Raw genomic sequence first — 6,000 nt, 5'->3', positions numbered from 1 at the left:
TGAATCCATTATATATCTCTAATCTCAACTCAAAATGCACAAGAAAATTAACCCTTCCAAATTTCCAATACCATAGGATGCAAACTTTATATAGCATAATCATGAAAAGAAAGAAGAAAACTGAACGCTCAACTAGTTTATGACACATTACAAAGTCTATCTACGAAATTTATTAGGGGATGGGTGTGAATCTATTAGTCGTGATACTATTGATGAATTCAAACAAGTTCTTTGCAGAGAGCAATGCTAAATGGAGCAAATTTTCTAGTCAGTTGTTTCTTACTCAACTGATTTGTAGTGTTAGAAAAGTAAAATCTTGACTATCAATGACATTGATCGATCTTCCGCTGGTGACATGGTGCAATGATATATGTTAGCATGATGCTGCCACTATTGACACTTTTTGCCTCATTTGGAGGCATTCAAGATTCACTGGGATTGGCATAGAGAGATTAGTTGTCACGACCCGGAACTCCCATCGAGCCCGTGACAACCGCCGCGACGTCCCGATAGGCACTCATTACCCCGAATGCCGATCGAAACCCCGCAAGGCTTAGCATCAGCTTCTGCATCTCCCTAGTGAGTGACAGTTATTAAATCTCACATTTAAAAAAAAATCAGAAGTCATTTCCAAATCAAAACAATAAAATATTACTTTCTGGCTCACAGGGGCATTTTCATCATTTTTCTTCGAAAATACCAAAACTCGTCAAAAACATGGTGTAAAAGCTAAATATATTCATACATACTTTAAATCAAATAACTGAAGAATAAAATTACTTTTACAGTGACACGTGGGTCCCCAACTGACTAAGAAGATGTAGGGCTACGAACCCTTACTTCCTATGATGCAACTCCGAGATTAATTCTCGTCTTAATCAACTATCAACAAACTGTCCTGAGCCTGAAAAATGGATAGGAAGAGGGGTGAGATTAAATAATCCCAGTGAGTAAACAATTACCATCAAAAGCATCTAAAGCCGAGTAGATGGAGACAATATAAAAACGTTATATCTCAATAATGTTCATAACACGAAATTCATTTCAATCTATACCAAATAATTTCTTTTCATCAAAATTTTCCCGACTTATGAATTTCTTAAACTTGGCCCCTGCCAATATCATTCTCGCGGGTACCTTCGTTAAGGTATCCCACTGAGACCGCCAAGGCTGTTCAATGACCCATACTCATAAACATATTTTCACATCTAACACACAGCCGTTCCTTGGCGTTGGCTGAGTCTCACTCTCACGTGGTGGCCCGAACGTGAGGTGCACTCAAATCATACCTCAGGAGATACTTCACCCAACATCTCCCCCCGGAGGTAAATATATAATTGAGTTACCGTGCCCCTCTCATAGGCAGTCCACGGAAACCTCCACCACTGCAGTGACCGTTTAATATACCACCAGACCCATAAAAATTCTAGTAGCATACTATGGCGAATAAAATGTAATCCAGTCTACCAAGACCAATCCAAAACTGTTCATGTATTTCATGCCAACCTCAAAAATTTAGCCATCATGCTACCATAGTGTCATAAGCCATAATTTCAATAACATATAAAATCATAAATTTCAACACAGTCTCCATATACTCAATTTTCCCAAAACAATATTTGATTTCAAAACCAGTATAAATCTCATTTTTTATTAAAAAACATTTTAATTGGAAAACATAATATTTTATAATTTAAATTCACCATTCAATAAAAGCATCAAATAAGTATAATAACTCTAGATATTTAAGACGATAAATTGTCCACTCACAGTTCTAGGAGTCGACGTACTCCTAATCCCAATCTTCAAGCACAATTTCTGTACTTTTACCAGTGTAATTTGCTCACCACCTATCCACAATGTACAATACATAATTCACCACATCAATGCTTGACCATTATAAAATCAATTCAGGCTCGGTATATATGCATGATATGACATGCAACTTATCCGACTACCGCTTAAATGCGGTGCTGACCTAATTCGGCCTATTACCCGATTAAATTACTAACGCGTCCAATTTAATCTCAAATTAATTTTTTTCAGTTTCTATACCTCAATTGCACCCAAATTGACTTAATGTCCCTAAGTGTGGTGCAAATTATCAGTCATGATAGCAAATTACGAAAATACCCCTAATGGGTAAAAATTCATATTTTTGCTCCAAAAATTTCCATTATTTTTCTAGACTCATAATTCATCATTATTCATCATAATTCCTCAAATAAACATCAAGATCATCAGCCAATATTCCCCTAGAAAATTCAGCCAATAATGGTAATGGAGGAAAATAAATTCTTTTCTTGTTGTTTTGTTCCTAAATATGCTAAACTAATTTAAAACACTAACATAACTTAAAATCAAATTAATCTAACAAGTTTCTCTCTCCTAACCCATTTTTCCAGAATTGAATTCATCCTCAAATCACATGATTCAACCATGAAAAATGATGGGAAATGCATGGAAATGATAAATCTTAAGCTAAGCTTGAAAAATCATACCTTTAAACACTTGATTCCTTGAAAAATCACACTTTTTCTTTGAATTTTCTCACTCTAGGGTTTGTTCTTATTTCTCTCTCTCTCCTGCTGGTTTTGGCTGACCATCCCAATGAAGAATTCTGGAATTTTCAAGCCTTTTAATAGGATTAATAAAATATTATTATTTTATTTACCTTTTGAATATTTTATTATTTTATTTTTTTCTAGCCATCTTTTTGACTTTCTTTTTCTACCACTCAATCCTCTTCAATTATCCATGTCTTCTATGAAATTTCTAGACTTTTTCAAAGTTTTGGTGGAGTAAATTTTTAAAAATTACACTTTTGCCCTGAACTTTTCAAAAATTACATTTTTGCCCCAAAAATTGAAAATTTGCCATAATGCATAATTTTCACTCCTCATACTCATTTCACACTCCAAATAATTAAATTTGATCAAAATCCTTTCAAAAATTAAATTTTCGATTTCGAGTGGTAAAATTACCATTTTGAGTCATCCCTGAACTGTGAAACTCTTAATTTTACCTTAAAATTCCTATTTGAACTAGTTCGAGGCTTAATCGACTTAATGATACCATTAGGGGCAATATCGTCTTTTAACGATTTTTCGAACTTCCTAAATATACAAACATTCTATCGAACATGTGAATGACATTATAATTATTTTACAAAGCAGGGTTTGACATTAGTGCTGAAGCCTGAAGAACCAAAATGCAGGGTATGGTAAATGTGTAATATAAGCAGCAGAAAAAGCAGGACATAAAGAGCCAAGGAAGCTGTTATATGAGCTCTTTGCATCTCTGCATGCCAAATTGTACAACAGTAAGGGATTTTCCATTGGTGAGGCATAAGGTAGCCTAATAAAAGCTCACCTCTGCTTTGAATTGGTCTCAATAGATTACAACCGGACTCAGATTTCTGCATGTACAACTAGACTAAAACTTGGTTACCATAAAAACTTTAATTAATTATTATCAAAGTGCAAAAAGAAAAGGGAGGATTTTCCAATTGACATACCATATATCTACAAGCATGGTAGTTTCTCTGATTTTTGCCCTTTTTCCCTTCTATGATATCCACTAGTTTTCCACAATTCCTCCTGTGACTAATGAGTAATATTCAGTGGGTGTGGAAACAATCTTATCTGACTACTAGTGAAAATTCAATACAAAATTAGAATTTTACAGAGTACCATAATTACAGACCAACTTTATTCCCTTTCCTCACTTCTTTCAAGATAAGCAATCTTAAATTTGCTCAAGATAAGTTCAAAATTGTCAAGTCCAGAAGTGCATGGTTAAATCTAAATAGCAATTCCCCAATGCAACATATATTGGAAGAAATTGAATCACCTCTCTAGAAACTGCTTCATGTAACAACACTAGATTATGGCTTTTCAAGTACTAAGTTCATAATTTGTTTGATAAGTTTTTAAATTTACAAAGTCACCAAGATAAAATGTCTCCAAGAAAGTGATGTTGACATTACCTTGAGTAAGCCGTGGGCTCCAGGACAAGCTGAAGATGCACGTATTGCTCCATGAGGTATGTTTTGGGTTTGCCGGCTTCTAGTGCAACTTCACTAGCTTCCCTAAGGAAGATGATGCCTGACACCATCAAATCCACCTGAAACTACGAAATACATAGTTAAAAAGAAGGGAAAAAATATTAGAGCCATTAACAAAGTTAAAACATACAAAGAAACTGTTTAGCTTACCTTTTTTTTAATCTAAAACTATTACAAAGGTTTTATGAAAAATAATATATTTTAAAATTAAATTAAAGTTGTTTGGTAAGATGTTTAGTAAAATAAATAATATAAATTTTAATTTTGATTAAAATTATCATAAAGCGTATTCATATCATTTTCAAGCATTTAAAAAATTAAAGCAGAATAAGTTTGTTTTGAGTTTATATATGATTTTAGATGGTAAAATAAAAAAAAATTCATAAAAAAACGGAATAATGCTCAAACTTGTGTACTAATAATAGTATTAGATTTTTATTGATCCAACAAATAATCAGACCATGATGCTTCAATTCCTCAACAAAAAAGAAAAAAGAGAAAATGATGTATTTGATATTAAAATCGTTTTTTGTGAAAAAAAAAAGAAAATCTTTAAATAGTTACTAAATGCAACTTTAAATTTTAGATTTTCTTTTCTCTTAATTTTTGTAGAAACAAAAAAAATTTAAATTTTGTTATTCTGTTGCTGGATTTTTTTTTTTTATTTTTTCTAGTAGTCTTTGTAGAGAGAGGGAGATCGTCATTTACGTTAGAAAAAAGTGATTTGTAGAGGGAGGGAGAGCAGAGGGAGATTGATTGAGAGAGAAGAGTATGATGTATTTTGAAAAGAAGAGAAGTGAAAGTTCATTTTCGAATTTTTTCTTTAAGGTTTTTTTTAAATTTTGTTCTCTAAAAAAAATTTCTTGTCAAAAATCCTATTTGAATTGACTTCTATTTTTAATAAGTAAATAAATTAAAAAAAAATCAAGCTAAACAGTCACTAAGCTCCCAAGATGTAGGTAGTGGCAATATTTTAGTTACTAGGTCAAATGAAACATTTTAAATGTTTAGCTTTTGTATGTCACTGCTTGGCAGCAAGAAAAGTCCTATAAGTACCGCATAGTTCACTATCATTTCAAAAGTTTATGAAAACAAATAAATACATTTTATTTTAAAGTTTATTTATCTTTCTTTCCTTTTTATTCTGTTTCCCCTGTTTCTGTTAAAGAAAAGACATAACACACATAAGAAATTCCCAATCGTAGTGAACAAATATAAAATGCCAAGAAGAAAAACAGAATAACTATTAACATAAAAAATTTGACACTAAAACTAGGAAACTTGTTATTCAGCTCCTTTGGTTGTGGCACCTAGGTCAAACAATTCACACAAACTGGAGCAACAAGGGGTTCGAAATGTCAGAGTTTATGACCCTATTTATATTTTTTTATATATGCTAGCATTGATGCTGCCACTATTGACACTTTTTGCCTCATTTGGAGGCATTTAAGATTCACTGGGATTGACATCGAGAGATTAGTGCTGAAGCCTGATGAACCCAAACGCAGGGTATGGTAAATGTGTAATATTAGCAGCAGAAAAAACAGGACATAAAGAGCCAAGGAAGCTGTTACATGAGCTCTTTGCATCTCTGTATGCCAACTTATACAACAGTAAGGGATTTTCCATTGGTGAGGCATAAGGTAGCCTAATAAAAGCTCACCTCTGCTTTGAATTGGTTATAGAGTCAATAGATTACAACTCCAGGCTAAATTTCATCCTTGCTGCTTCATACTCTTGCTCAGATTTCTGCCTGCACAAGTAGACTAAAACTTGGTTGCCATAAAAACTTTAATTAATTGTTATCAAAGTGCAAAAAGAAAAGGGAGACATACCATATATCTACAAGCATGGTAGTTTCTCTGATTTTTGCCCTTTTTCCCTTCTATGATATCAACTAGTTTTCCATAATTCCTCCTGTAACTAATGAGTAA

The 6,000-nt window shown here is 32.9% G+C and overlaps 1 long non-coding RNA gene across 1 annotated transcript; it reads right to left on the bottom strand.

The window, feature by feature from the left end:
* Window positions 1-466: 466 nt before the first annotated feature.
* Window positions 467-2,616, bottom strand: LOC148761649 (uncharacterized). The gene is made up of 3 exons (XR_016027647.1): window positions 2,502-2,616; window positions 1,771-1,850; window positions 467-904 (listed from the first exon to the last, which is right to left on the bottom strand). It is a non-coding gene; the product is annotated as an uncharacterized LOC148761649 (long non-coding RNA).
* Window positions 2,617-6,000: the final 3,384 nt, after the last annotated feature.

The sequence above is a fragment of the Theobroma cacao genome, chromosome 7 (genome assembly GCF_053813885.1).
Source record: "Theobroma cacao isolate CCN51 chromosome 7, ASM5381388v1, whole genome shotgun sequence".
Classification (NCBI taxonomy): Eukaryota; Viridiplantae; Streptophyta; class Magnoliopsida; order Malvales; family Malvaceae; genus Theobroma; species Theobroma cacao.
The sequence above is the reverse complement of the archived record's forward strand: the minus strand, read 5'-3'. Positions and strand labels throughout refer to the sequence as shown.